Genomic DNA, 15786 nt, shown 5'->3' with positions numbered 1-15786 from the left:
TTCTTCTAAGGCTGTGCATGTTTCCTGATGTCTCCATTCTTTTGTTCTTTTTGGGGGTTGGGGGTGTTGTGGATGGCCTGTCAGAGGTTACAACGGGACATTAATAGGATGCAAAACTGGGCTGAGAAGTGGCAGATGGAGTTCAACCCAGATAAGTATGAGGTGGTTCATTTTGGTAGGTCAAATATGATGGCAGAATATAGCATTAATGGTAAGACTCTTGGCAGTGTGGAGGATCAAAGGGATCTTGGAGTCTGAGTCCATAGAACGCTCGAAGCTGCTGAGCATGTTGACTCTGTGGTTAAGAAGGCATAAGGTGTATTGGCCTTCATCAATCATGGAATTGAATTTAGGAGTCGAGAGGCAATGTTGCAGCTATATTGGGCCCTGGTCAGACCCCACTTGGAGTACTGTGCTCAGTTCTGGTCGCCTCACTACAGGAAGGACATGGAAACCATAGAAAGGGTGCAGAGGAGATTTACATGAATGTTGCCTGGATTGATGAGCATACCTAATGAGAGTAGGTTGAGTGAACTTATCCTTTTCTTCTTGGAGCAACGGAGGATAAGAGGTGACCTGATAGAGGTGCCCAAGATAATGCGAGGCATTGATTGTATGGATAGTCAGAGGCTTTTCCCCAGGGCTGAAATGGCTAGCACGAGAGGGCATAGTTTTAAGGGGCTTGGAAGTAGGTACAGAGAAGTAAGGAGTAAGTTTTTTACGCAGAGTGGTGAACGCGTGAAATGGGCTGCCGATGGCGGTGGTGGAGGCAGAAATAACACAACCTTTTACAAGACTCCTGGATAGGTACATGGAGCTTAGAAAAATAGAGGGCTATGGGTAACCCTAGGTAATTTCTCAGGTAAGGACATGTTCAGCACAGCTTTGTAGGCCAAAGGGCCTGTATTGTGCTGTAGGTTTTCTATGTTCCTTCTTTCTGACCCTCCGCTCTCCTTGAAGACTGAGACAATGTATTTTTACATTGTGTCGAGCTTATCTACTCATATATATCCTTGTTAAGGTCTTGCAAGGCCTGAAATTTGTTTATTAGCTGAATGGTGAACGCAGATTTCACGCTGGTGATCTTGAGCTTCTCAACATCAAAACGTCTTTGTAGATTCGTCCGGGTCCCAGTGAATCTCAGCTTGAGTTTCATCACTGCTACAACAACGTGGCTATCACTTCCTGTATCTGCTCATCTCTTCACTGCAAGGATTGTCCCCACAGACCATTGATCATCAAATAGTCAATCTGGTTCTTGTCATGTCCATTGGTAAGAACCATGTCAATTTGTGGATTTCATGATGTGGAACGAGGTCCCTCCTATGACCGGATTGTTTATGGCACAGAATTCCACCAGTCTTTCACCATTGTTATTTATCATTTCATGTCTGTGTGTACCCATGGCGCTAGTTTAGTGTGAAGTTGTTATTTCCCACTTTGGCATTTAGATCTCCCAAGACAATGATTATGCCATGGCATAGTGTTAATTCGACCTCCAGTTGAAACCTTTTCTAGAAAACATCCTTTTCTTCAATGTTACTGTTGTTAGTTGGAGCATATTCACTTGCTTCCCTTTCAGTCTGACCCTCATCACCGACTATTGATTGGCTTCCACTCCAGCAAGTACTTCTCAAAGCCTTTCTTCAAAATGACAGCTACACCATCGTGATGCTGACCATCTGCCCTTCCTGAGTATAAAACTGTTTCACCAATTGCTGTCTTTAGTCTGCCAGACCCTGTGCATCTGCTTTCACTGACACCCAGAATATGTAGGTTGTAGTGACACATTTCTGCAGTTATTTGTGCTAGCTTGCCAGTGTTGTATATGGTTCATACATCCCAAAAAAACAATTTTGGTCTTGGTCTTGGCAGTGTTCAGGGCTTCCTTCATCATGCCAGTAGCTTCAGTAGCTTAAATAGTTAAGACCAAAATTGGGCCATTGAAGACAGAAACAGGTGAATTTATTATGGGGAACAAGGAAATGGCAGATGAGTTGAACAGGTACTTTGGATCTGTCTTCACTGGGGAAGACACAAACAATCTCCCAGATATAATAGTGGCCAAAGGAACTAGGGTAAAGGATGAAATGAAGGAAATTTATATTAGGCAAGAAACGGTGTTGGATAGACAGTTGAGTCTGAAGGCTGTTAAGTCCCCAGGACCTGATGGTCTGCATCCTAGGGAACTTAAAGAGGTGGCTCTAGAAATCGTAAATGCATTGGTAATCATTTTCCAATGTTCTATAGATTCAGGAACAGTTCCTGCTGATTGGAGGGTGGCTAATGTTGTCCCACTTTTCAAGAAAGGAGGGAGAGAGAAAACACGGAATTATAGACTGGTTAGCCTGACGTCAGAGGTGGGAAAGATGCTGGAGTCAATTATAAAAGAGGAAATTACGACACATTTGGATAGCAGTAGAAGGACCAGTCCGACTTATGGACTTATGAAGGGAAAATCATGCTTGACTAATCTTCTGGAGTTTTTTGAGGATGTAACTATGAAAATGGACAAGGGAGAGCCAGTGGATGTAGTGTACCTGGACTTCCAAAAAGCTTTTGATAAAGTCCCACATAGGAGATTAGTGGGCAAAATTAGGGCAAATGGTATTGGGGGTAGAGTAGTGACATGGATTGAAAATTGGCTGGCTGACCCGAAACAAAGAGTAGTGATTAACGGGTCCCTTTTGGAATGGCAGGCTGTGACAGTGGGGTACCGCAAGGTTCGGTGCAGCTGTTTACAATATACATTAATGATTTAGATGAAGGGATTAAAAGTAACATTAGCAAATTTGCTGATGACCCAAAGCTGGGTGGCAATGTGAAATGTCAGGAGGATGTTATGAGAATGCAGGGTGTTTTGGACAGGTTGGGTGAGTGGGCAAATGTATGGCAGATGCTGTTTAATGTGGATAAATGTGAGGTTATTCACTTTGGTGGCAAGAACAGGAAGGCAGATTACTATCTAAATGGAGTCAAGTTAGGAAAAGGGGAAGTACAATGAGATCTAGGTGTTCTTGTACATCAGTCAATGAAAGCAAGCGTTCAGGTACAGCAGGCAGTGAAGAAAGCTAATGGCATGCTGGCTTTTATAACAAGAGGAATTGAGTATAGGAGTAAAGAGGTCCTTCTGCAGTTGTACAGGGCCCTGGTGAGACCCCACCTGGAGTATTGTGTGCAGTTTTGGTCTCCAAATTTGAGGAAGGACATTCTTGCTATTGAGGGGGTGCAGCGTAGGTTCACAACGTTAATTCCCGGAATGGCGGGACTGTCATATGTTGAAAGATTGAAGCAACTGGGCTTGTGTACACTGGAATTTAGAAGGATGAGAGGGGATCTGATTGAAACGTATAAGATTATTAAGGGATTGAACACACTGGAGGCAGGAAGTATGTTCCCGCTGATGGGTGAGTCCAGAACTAGAGGCCACAGTTTAAGAATAAGGGGTAGGCCATTTAGAACAGGGATGCGGAAGAACTTTTTTACCCAGAGAGTGGTGGATATGTGGAATGCTCTGCCCCAGAAGGCAGTAGAGGCCAAGTCCCTGGATGCATTCAAGAGAGAGTTAGATAGAGCTCTTATAGATAGTGGGGTCAAGGGATATGGGGAGAGGGCAGGAACGGGGTACTGATTGTGTATGATCAGCCATGGTCACAGTGAATGGCGGTGCTGGTTAGAAGGGCCAAATGGTCTACTCCTGCACCTACTGTCTATTGTCTATTGTCCTCTCAGCTTTCACTCCTGTCAATCATGCAAATCCCAGGAATACTGTTGCACACGGATATAGGATTCTTCACTGCTGATTCGATAACAATTTTTTTGACCAGTCAAGGGTGTTAGCCCTGAGCGGAACCCCCAAACCTAGAGGACTGGTGGACCACTCTTAGTCTGGCCTCTACCCTTTGACCTGTTTGAAATGGGTGACCCCACCAAGAATGAAAGAACAATTCCCTGACTCCAGCCAACATAGCTCTCGGGGTCATTGAGGCATACAAGCTTCCAAACCCTGTGACAAGGTTATGGTCCTCTTGGAAGTCAACCACAATATAAGAAGCAAAATAAAATGGTGGACACTAGAAACCTGAAATATAAATTGCTGGAAAAATTCTACGGGTCAGCCAACATCTGTGGGATGAGAAATAGACAGCATTTCAGGTCAGTGACTGTTCCATTATTTGACTTGCATGTGGCAACTTGCTGGTGTGCTTATTGTTAGTAAAGCCAAGACTACCTTCATTGACTCCTGTTGCTATGTTAACTTCTTCAATCTCCCGAGATGCTACCATGGGTTATGTAAGGAGACAGAGAAACTGTGTGTTGCTCATACCCACGTTGAGCCTCCTCCAAGACATCTGCTAAGGAAATTGATACTTAGAAACATAGAAATACAGGCCCTTAGGCTCACAAAGCTGTGCTGAACATGTACTTACTTTTCCTAGGCTTACCACAGCCCTCTATTTTTCTAAGCTCCATGTACCTATCAGGAGTCTCTTAAAAGACACTATCGTATCCACCTCCACCACTGTCGTCAGCAGCCCATTCCACTCACTCACCACTCTCTGCATAAAAAAACTTACCCCTGACATCTCCTCTGTATCTACTTCCAAGCACCTTAAAACTGTGTCCTCTTGTTTTCGCAGTTTCAGCCCTGGGGAAAAGCCTCTGACTATCCACACAATCCATGCCTCTCATCATCTTATACAGCTCTATCAGGTCACCTCTAATCCTCCGATGCTCCAAGGAGAAAAAGCCAAGTTTGCTCAACCTATTCTCATAAGACATGTTTCCTAGTCCAGGCAACATCCTTGTAAATCTCCTCTGCACCCTTCCAATAGATTTCACATCCTTCCTGTAATGAGGCGACCAGAACTGAGCACAGTACTCCAAGTGGGGCCTAACCAGGACCCTATATACCTGTAACATTAACCCTTGGCTCTTGAACTCAATCCCACGATTGATGAAGGCCAATACACTGTATGCCTTCTTAACCACAGAATCAACCTACACAGCAGCTTTGAGTGTCCTATGGACTCGGACTCCAAGATCCCTCTGATCCTCCATACTGCCAGGATTCTTACCATTAATTAAGGAGAAAAGAAGAGCTTACGAAAGGTTCAAAAAACTAGGTAATGATATGAATCTAGAAGATTATAAGGCTAGTAGGAAGGAGCTTAAGAAAGAAATTAGGAGAGCCAGAAGGAGCCACGAGATGGCCTTAGTAGACAGGATTAAGAAAAACCCCAAGGCATTCTACAAGTATGTGAAGAGCAAGAGGATAAGACGTGAGAGATTAGGAGCAATCAAGTGTGACAGTGGAAAAGTGAGTATGGAACTAAAGGAGATAGCAGAGGTATTTAATGAATACTTTGCTTCACTATTCACTATGGAAAAGGATCTTGGCAATTGTAGGGATGATTTACAGTGGATTGAAAAGGTTAAGCATATAGACATTAAGAAAGAGCATGTGCAGTGCTTTTGGAAAGCATCAAGCTGGATAAATCTCCAGGACCGGATGAGATGTACCCCAGGCTACTGTGGGAGGCAAGGAAGGAGATTACTGAGCCTCTGGCGGTGATCTTTGCATCACCAATGAGGACGGCAGAGGTTCCGGAGGATTGGAGGGTTGCGGATGTTGTTCCTTTATTCAAGAAAGGGAGTAGAGATAGCCCAATATTCTGCATGGAGGTTGGTGACCAGTGGTGCGCACCAAGGATCTGTTCTGGGACCCCTTCTCCTTGTGATTTTTATAAATGACCTGGATGAGGAAGAGGAGGGATGGGTTAGTAAATTTACTGATGTCATAAAGGTTGGGGGTGTTGTGGACAATGTGGAGGGCTGTCAGAGGTTTCACTCTTTTCCATTATCACACTTGATTGCTCCTATTCTCTCAGATTTTATCCTCTTGCTCTTCACATACTTGTAGAATGCCTTGGGGTTTTCCTTAATCCTGTCCACCAAGGCCTTTTCATGGTCCCTTCTGGCTCTCCTAATTTCATTCTTAAGCTTCTTCCTGCTAGCCTTATAATTTTCTTGATCTTTATCAATACCTAGATTTTGAACCTTTTGTAAGATTTTCTTTCTTCCTGACTAGATTTTCAACAGCCTTTTTACACCACAGTTCCTGTACCCTTAGAATGTCTCATTAGAATGTAGGTACCTATGCAGAATGCCACAAGAACATCCCCTGAACACATGCCACATTTCTGCTGTACATTTCCCTGAGAAGATCTATTACTAACTGATGCTTCTAAGTTTCTGCCTGATAGCTTCATATTTCCCCTTACTCCATTTAAACACTTTCCTAACTTGCCTGTTCCTATCCCTCTCCAATGCCATAGTATAAGAGATAGAACTGTGATCACTTCTCCAAAATGCTCCCCCACTGAGAGACCTGACATCTCACCAGGTTCATTTCCCAATACCAGGTCAAGTACAGCCTCTCCTCTTGTTAGGCTTATCTACACATTGTGTCAAAAAACCTTCCTGAACACACCTAACAAACTCCACCCCATCTAAACCCCTCAAGTACATAACTTTTAAATACCACAATTGAATCTGGCTCCACGAGCTGTTAGTGTGATACTTTTACAACACAGGGTGTCCAAGTTTGCAGTTCAATTCCACTGACATCTGTAAGGAGTTTGTTTGTCCTCTCCATGTGACTGTGTGGGTTCCCTTCCACTATCCAAAGATGCAATAGTTATTTGGTTAATTGGTCATTGTAAATTGTCCTGTGATTAGACTAGGGTTAAATCAGTGGGTTGCTGGGCAGTGAGGCTCCTTGGGCTGGAAGGACCTTTTCCATGCTGTATCTCTGGATTCTCTGAATAAATAACAACATAAATAAATAATCACTCATGGAGCTTTGGAGCACTTTTGGTTTTTATTGTAAATCATCTGCATGTCTTGGCTGTAGTAGTCATCAGGAGTTAACACTCCCTTACCTGCCTTGCAAAACATCTCAAAGCCTTTCCTTTGGTAAGGTACAGTACTATGCAGAAGTCATCCACACTTTAATTATTTCTCTGGTCACAGATGGTATGGTCTCCACAGAGCTCTGATCTCAACATCATCAAGTCTGACTGGGATTACCAAATGAGGCAACCAAAGTACGCAGAAGAACTGTGGCAAGTTCTTCAAGATGCTTGGAACACCAGCTGATTTATTTTATAAAACTGCACAACAGTGTACCTAAGAGCATTGATGCAGTTTTAAAGGTGAAGGGTGATCACGCGAAATACTGATTTTATTTAGTTTTTTAACCATTTACTGATTTTTGTAGGTTTTTTTTATATTTAGAAAATTATCAGCTTGGCTTTGCAGAATGTTTTTACATGTCCCTATGACTTTGCACAGCACTGTATGTCACTACTGAGTCTATGGGCCACTGATTAGTGTCACTGTCAGACTGACAACAGGAATTTGTGAGATGCTGCAAATACAGAAAACTGGAATAATCCAGACCAGGCAGCAATGGGTCAGCAACAGGTCTTGCATGAAAAGCAGATGTGCACCATTAACCATTAGCTCACATGTTCAACCAGTGCTGGGTTTCTTGACCTGTCAGCAGGAGTTGCTTCTCAGAGCTAAACGATTTTAATCTCTTCCCCTTCCTTTTTTGAGATCAATTTTACTCTCTCTTGCCAAGTCACAGGATGGAAGAGGTGGACTGTTTCAGGAGAGATAGCATAGACAGTTTGCTTTCCTTGAAACAAAGAAAACAAAAATTGCCGAAGAAAGTGCACTAAATTAAGAGAACCATAGATATGGTCTGCTTGCACTTACCCTATCTATGTGTGTGTTTGCGTCCTTAACTCCTGGTGGAGTTGTTGGGGTGCCGTCATTTTACTTTGGTGATTGCTCATCACATGGAGTGTCTTGGGCATCTGAAGTCTGGCACAGCCCATCCCTCTCCAGCTTTTTTGGATCTGGATTCGAACTCGGGAGCCTTCTCTCTGAAGTCCAGCACTGATGCCACTAAACCACCAGCCAGCCTACCCTATCTATACTTCACGTAATTTTGTGTAGCTCTATCAAATCTCCCCTCATTCTCTTATGCTGCAGGGAATCAAGTCTGAAACTTTAACCACAGTCGAAGTGTCTGAAACTAGCAGGCATTGGTTTAAGGTTAGAAGAGGATCTGAAGAAGAATTTCCAATTACCAATTTTTATCAATGCACCATTGAAACCATGCTGCCTTGGTATGCCAACTGTTCTGCAGGTCAACACAAGAAACCAGAGAGTGTGGATGTGGTGAACTATGTGCCTGTCTGGACATGCCCCCTGCTGACTGCTCCTGTGGCTCCTCCCACAGGCCCCTGTATAAAGGCAATCTGAGGCCTGACGCTCGGCCTCAGTCTCCAGGACATTGTATGATGGACACTCACTCCTGGTTCCTTCTTCCAGTCAATAAAAGCCGATATCTCGCCTTACGTCTCAGTGTGAGTTATTGATGGTGCATCAGTGGACAAAACTCATCACATCACAGAAAGCAGCCTCCTCCACCATGGATTCTGTCTCTCATTCTCTTCGCCTTGGTAGAGCAACCAGTATTATCAAAGACCCAATCCACCCCGGACAGTCTCCCTTCTGCTCTCTTCCATTGGACAGAAGATACAAAGGCCTGAACTCCAGGTTCAAGGACAGGTTCAAGAGTGCAACGTCTTTTCCACTCTCCCACACAGGTGTTGTGTCATGGTCGGATGTGATGGGCAACCACCACCACCATCATTTCAACGCAATGTGCAAAAATGTGGTCTGTATGAACAGTATGCAAGACCAGATTTTCACTGTATCGCAGTAAATGTGACAATAAAAACAAAAACAATTCTATGTATGTTTTTTAACCCGAGGTGATTGAAATCTGGAACACAATCCCTAAGAAGCTGGTTGAAACTGATATTCACACAGCATTTAAGAAGCATCAAGACAAGCATTTGAATCACTAAGGCAAGGTAGGCAATGAACCAAGTGATAAATGGTTTTAATATAGACAGGTACCTGATGGTCAGAAGGATGTAATGGGCTGAAGGGCCTGTATCTGTGCCGGTTGAGTCCATGTTTTTATCTGAAATTTGATAATGATCTGGTTGATGGATCTGGTCACCAACCTACAGGAAAGTTAGCAATAAGACTGAAAGAAAATTTACTAAGATGATGCCAGGACTTGAGGAGCTGAGTTATAGGGAAAGGTTGAATAGGTTAGGACTTGATTCCCTGGATTGAGAGGAGATTTGACAGAGGTAAACAAAATTCTGACGGGTATCGCCGGGTAGGTACAAGCAGGCTTTTTTTCCACTGAGGTTGAGTGAGACTAGAACTGGAGGTTAAGGGCGAAAGGTGAAAAGTTTAAGGGGAACCTGAGGGGGATCAACTTCACTCAGATGGTGGTGAGAGTGAGGAACGAGCTGTCAGCTGAAGTGGTGGATTCAGGCTCAATTGCAATTCCTAAGAGAAGTTTGGTTAAATTTATGGCTGGGGCGTGTGTGGTGGGCTGCAGCCCCGGGGCGGTTGATGGGATTAGGCAGAATAACAGTTTGGCATGGACTAGATAAACTGAAGAGTCAGTTTCTGTGGTGTGGTGTCCTGTCATTCTGTGACTCTAATTTTCCATTCAACATTGACAAACTATCAATACAGTTCATTCGACAGTGTGAGAATTTCTAACTTCCTATTCTGGCACTTTCAATTCTTTGTAAATCTTTCCTCAGTACCATTTACTGCTAGATCTGTGTAGTCTCGGAACCCTTCCTAATCTGTACCGAGATACTTTGAAAGAAGTGGTGGAATAGAGGTCATATTACCTGGCAGAAGTACATAAGAGGCTGTACTGGAGTCTGAAGTCTGGAGTCTAGATGACAGGGAAACCCACGAGACTGCAGATGCTAGATTCTGGAGCAACAAATGAAATACTGGTGGAGCTCAATGGATCAAGCAGCACCTGTGGAGGGAAGTGGACATTTGAGGGTTTTGGGTCAAGAATATTCATCGACTGGAAGGAAAGAGAGGGATCAGGATCAGAATCAGGTTATTATTACCGGTATAGGATGTGAAATTTGTTGATTTAGCAGCAGCATTCAATGCAATACATAATATAGCAGAGAAAAATAAATAAATAAAATAAAAATAATAACAATAAATAAACAAGTAAATCAATTACATATATTGAATAGATTAAAAAACATGCAAAAACAGAAATACCGCATATTTAAAAAAATGTGAGGAAATAGCCAAAGATTTAATGTCCATTTAGGAATCAGATGGCAGAGGGGAAGAAGCTGTTTTTGAATCGCTGAGTGTGTGCCTTCAGGCTTCTGTACCTGCCACCTTATGGTAACAGTGAGAAAAGGGCATGCTCTGGGTGCTGGAGGCAGAACAAAAAGTTATAGGGAAGGGGTATAGTTGAAGTGCAATCACTCAAGTTGAGTATGATATTCTCCTAAGTGTTGTCTATTGGTGGTCTTTAAGTGGTTTTAGAGGCTGATCTGGAATCTTCATATTCTAGGCAAAAGTAAATGGTGGATGTAGGTAGTGTTAATTCCTGCTTCTCAGGATATTCATCAACTTACCAACCACTGAGGTAAAACTCACTGGTCTATAATTTCCTGGTCTATCTCTACTCCCTTTCTTGAATAAAGGAACAATATCCGCTACCCTCCAATCCTCTGGAACCTCTCCTGTCCCCATTGATGATGCAAAGATCATTGCCGAGGCTCAGCAATCTCCTCCCTTGCCTCCCACAGTAGCCTGGGGTACATCTCGTCAGGTCCCGGCGACTTATCCAACTTGATGCTCTCCAAAAGCTCCACCACATCCTCTTTCTTAATATCTACATGCTCAAGCTTTTCAGTCTGCTGCAAGTCATCACTACAATCACCAAGATCCTTTTCCATAGTGAATACTGAAGTAAAGTATTTATTAAGTACCTCTGCTACTTTCTCCAGTTCCATACACACTTTCCCACTGTCACACTTGATAGGTCCTATTTTTTTCACGTCTTATCCTCTTGCTCATTCTTAAGCTCCTTCCTGCTAGCCTTATAATCTTCTAGATTCATATTATTACCTAGTTTTTTGAACCTTTGGTAAGGTTTTTTTTTCTTCTTGACTAGATTATCAACAGCCTTTGTACACCACAGTTCCTGTACCTTACCATTAATTTGCTGTCTCATTGGAATGTACTTACGCCATGCAAATACCCCCTGAACATATGCCACATTTCTACTGTACATTTCCCTGAGAACATCTGTTCCCAATTTATGCTTCCAAGTTCCTTCCTGATAGCTTCATATTTCCCTTTATTCCAATTAAACCCTTTCCTAACTTGTCTGTTCCTATCCCTCTCCAATGCTATGGTAAATTAGATAGAATTGTGATCACTATCTCCAAAATGCTCTCCCACTGAGAGATCTGACTCCTGACCAGGTTCATTTCCCAATACCAGATCAAGTACAGCCACTCCTCTTGTAGGCTTATCTACATATTGTGTCAGGAAACCTTCCTGAACACACCTAACAAACTCCACCCCATTTAAACCCCTTGCTCTAGAGGGATGCCAATCAATATTTGGGGGAGTAAAATCTCCCACCACAGCAATACTAGCTTATTCCCAGGGCTGAAATGGCTAGCACGAGAGGGCATAGTTTTAAGGTGCTTGGAAGAAGGTACAGAGGAGATGTCAGGGGTACATTTTTTACACAGAGAGTGGTGAGTCCATGGAATGGGCTGCCAACGACGGTGGTGGAGGTGGATATGATAGGGTCCTTTAAGAGACTCCTGGACAGGTACATGGAGCTCAGAAAAATAGAAGGCTATGGGTAACCCTAGGTAACTTCCAAGGTAAGGACATGTTTGGCACAACTTTGTGGGCTGAAGGGCCTGTATTGTACTGTAGTTTTTCTTTTTTTCTATGTTTCTAACCCTATTATTATTACACCTTTCCAGAATCTGTCTCCCTATCTGCTCCTCAATGTCCCTGTTACTATTGGGTGGTCTATAAAAACACCCAGTAGAGTTATTGACCCCTTCCTGTTCCTAACTTCTACCCACAGAGATTCAGTAGACAATTCCTCCATGACTTCCTCCTCTTCGGCAGCCGTGACACTGTCTCTGATCAACACCTCTTTTGCCTCCCTCCCTGTCCTTTCTGAAACATCTAAAGCCTGGCACTTGAAGTAACCGTTCCTCCCCCTGAGCCATCCAAATCTCTGTAATGGCCACAACATCATAGTTCCAAGTACTGATCCATGTTCTAAGCTCATCTGCTTTTTTCGTGATGCTTCTTGCGTTATAATAGACACATCTCAAACCATCAGTCTGAGCATATCCCTTCTCTGTCACCTGCCTATCCTCCCTCTCGCACTGTCTCCAAGCTTTCTCTATTTGTGAACCATCTGCCTCTTCCTCTTCAGTCTCTTCACACCCCCAGCAATTCTAGTTTAAACTCTCCCCAGTAGCCTTAACAAACCTCCCTTCTAGGATATTAGACCCCTTGGATTCAAGCACAGCCCATCCTTTTTTGTAGAGGTCATGCCTGCTCCAAAAGAGGTCCCAGTTATCCAGAAATCTGAATCCCTGCCCCCTGCTCCAATCCCTCAGCCATGCATTTATCCTCTCCTTCACTCTATTCCTATACTCATTGTCGCGTGGAACAGGCAGTAATCCCGAGATTATTACCTTTGAGGTCCTGCTTCTCAACTCCCTTCCTAACTCCCTGTAGTCTGTTTTCAGGACCTCCTCCCTTTTCCTACCTATGTCGTTGGTACCAATATGTACCACAACCTCTGGCTGTTCACCTTCCCACTTCAGGATATCGTGGATGTGATCAGAAACATCCCAGATCCTGGCACCTTGGAGGCAAACTACCATCCGGGTTTCTTTCCTGTGTCCACAGAATCGCCTGTCTGACCCCCTAACTGTAGAGTCTCCTATCACTGCTGCCTTCCTCTTCCTTTCCCTACCCTTCTGAGCCACCGGTCCAGACTCTGTGCCAGAGGCATGGCCACTGTTGCTTCCCAGCTACCGCCCTCCCCACCCCCCCCGCCAACAGTACTCAAGCAGGAGTACTTATTGTTAAGGGGGACATCCACTGGGGTACTCTCTAGTATCTGACTCTTTCCCTTCCGTCTCCCAACTGTTACCCACTTATCTGTCTCCCGAGGCCCCGGTGCGACTACTTGCCTATAGCTCCTCTCTATCACCTCTTCACTTTCCCTGACCAGATGAAGGTCATCGAACAGCATCTCCAATTCCCTAACGTGGTCCCTTAGGAGCTGCATTTCAACGCACCTGGCACAGATGTGGTTTTCTCCACCTCTTTACCAGCACTGCCAATACCTTTATCCAAAGCCTTATCACCTCAACATCATCTCCACCTCCAGAGATTACAACACTTTCTAAATGTCACTACCTGCACCCTCTCTCATCTACACAGTCTGTATTGGCTCCTGTTCCTGAATAATTCCATCAGTCCATCAATTTAATAATCTGTTTCCCAGTTCCCTACACATCTTCCAATACTGTGAGAATCTATGGACATCTCTACCTCAGGCTCTTTTACCTATGGTTTAGTGCTTGCATTAATTAGAGGTGTTGCTAACAATATTTTTTGAAATGACTCTATTTATATTACAATATATTCTGCATTTCTTTATTGCTTTTCTTTTAGTACTACCACAATATACCTAGGACCATAAGACCAGAAGACACAGTAGCAGGATTAGGCAATTTAGCCTATCCAATCTACTCCACCACTTGATCATAGTAGATTCAGGTCCCTTTCAACCGTCTTCTCCTGCCGTCTTCCCATCATCTTTCATGCCCTGACTGATCAAGAACCTATAAACCTCCACTCAGCAACCTGGCCTCCACAGCTGACGGCGGCAAAGAAATCTGCAGATTCTCTGACCAAAGGAATTCCTCTTCATTTCCGTTCAAAATGTACGTACCTCTATTCTGAGGCTGCGCCCTCTGATCCTAGACTTCCCCACTCTTGGAAACATCCTCGCCACATCACACTCTATCGAGGCTTTTCAACATTCAGTAGGTTTCAATGAGATTTCCCCGTCATTCTTCTAAATTTCAGCGAGCAACGGCCCATAGCCATCAAATGCTCATCATACAGTAAGCATTTCATTCCCCGAATAATTCCTCTGAACTTCCTCTGAACGCTCTCCAAAGCCTTAAATAAGGGGCCTAAAGCTGTTCACAATACTCCAAGTGAGGCCTACCAGTGTCTTATAAAGCCTCAGCATAACATCTTTGCTTTTATATCCTAGTCCTCTCGAAATGATTGCATATGCCTTCCTCACCGTCGACTCAACTTGCAAATTAAACTTCAGGAAATCTTGCACAAGGACACCTTGGATTTTCAAATTTTCTTCCCGATACTTTATTCCATTTGCCACTTCTTTGCCCATTCTCCTAATTTGTCCAAGTCCTTCTGCAGCCTCTCTACTTCCTCAGCAATACCGCACCACCACCTATCCTCACATTGTCTACAATTACCTCTGTCAAACTAATCCTTTCTGCCTGCACATGATCCATATTTCTCCATTTTCAACACATTCACGTGTCTTTCGAAGCCCCTCTTATACTCTGTGGTACCTGCCTCCACCACCACCCCTGCCAGCGCAGTGATCTGTGCAGATGGTGTGCAAAACAAAGCTTTTCATTGTGATTCAAAGCATGTGACAATAATAAACCAGGTACTGGTGGAGTGTCTACTCCCCTTGGTAGTTCTGGCTGAGAAAGGCAAGGCTTAGAGACAGCCTTGTCTATGTTAATAGACGATAGGTGCAGAAGTAGACCATTCGGCCCTATGAGCCTGCACCGCCATTCTGAGATCATGGCTGATCATCTACTATCAATACCTGGTTCCTGCCTTGTCCCCATATCCCTTGATTCTCCTATCCATAAGATACCTATCTAGCTCCTTCTTGAAAGCATCCAGAGAATTGGCCTCCACTACCTTCCGAGGCAGTGCATTCCAGACCCCCACAACTCTCTGGGAGAAGAAGTTTTTCCTTAACTCTGTCCTAAATGACCTACCCCTTATTCTCAAACCATGCCCTCTGGTACTGGACTCTCCCAGCATCTAGAACATATTTCCTGCCTCTATCTTGTCCAATCCCTTAATAATCTTATATGTTGCAATCAGATCCCCTCTCAATCTCCTTAATTCCAGCGTGTACAAGCGCAGTCTCTCTAGCCTCTCTGCGTAAGACAGTCCGGACATCCCAGGAATTAACCTTGTGAATCTTCGCTGCACTTCCTCTACAGCCAGGATGTCCTTCCTTAACCCTGGAGACCAAAACTGTACACAATACTCCAGGTGTGGTCTCACCAGGGCCCTGTGGAATTATATTTGAAAAGTGAAAGATGTTGTTTCATGAACTGTCAGCAGGATGTCACCATTGGTTGCATTGTTCACTGCAATAGTAGGTGACCTGAACAGCACACATTACTCCAAATTAGGCTTCACCCACATCTTACCCAACTTCAATGCAACTTCCCAACAATTTTTATGTATGTTTCTGAAAGCTAACAGGTGCAACTCCACCATAGATGGTCCCAAGCCCGGCTGTGAAAAGAGGAAGGTTGGGTATGGGGCTAGCAACACCATCCCATAAAAACCCCAAGCTGCAGAAATGCCAACTTAAGCTAATGTTATCAGTGGTCTGTGCCCTAGCAAGAGTGATGAGCTTAAGAAGAAGAACAAGGACATCAGGTGCAGTAGGCTAATAGAAGCCATATGGGATGCCGACCTATTCATTAGAGGATTTGAGTA

The 15786-nt window shown here is 43.9% G+C and overlaps 1 protein-coding gene across 3 annotated transcripts in view; it reads left to right on the top strand.

The window, feature by feature from the left end:
• Positions 1 to 15786, top strand: part of cenpn (centromere protein N) — a 113288-nt gene that overhangs the window by 33635 nt on the left and 63867 nt on the right. Inside the window, exon 1 of one of the 3 annotated variants that reach the window (XM_059993252.1) lies at positions 7578 to 8954. The exons of the other annotated variants lie outside the window; for them this stretch is intronic. The gene's annotated coding sequence lies outside the window, so the exon portion shown is untranslated. Of the gene's footprint in view, positions 1 to 7577; positions 8955 to 15786 lie in introns of those variants that run through there. 3 annotated transcript variants of the gene reach the window in all.

This window comes from Hypanus sabinus, chromosome 17 (genome assembly GCF_030144855.1).
Source record: "Hypanus sabinus isolate sHypSab1 chromosome 17, sHypSab1.hap1, whole genome shotgun sequence".
Taxonomy (NCBI): Eukaryota; Metazoa; Chordata; class Chondrichthyes; order Myliobatiformes; family Dasyatidae; genus Hypanus; species Hypanus sabinus.
The sequence above is the reverse complement of the archived record's forward strand: the minus strand, read 5'-3'. Positions and strand labels throughout refer to the sequence as shown.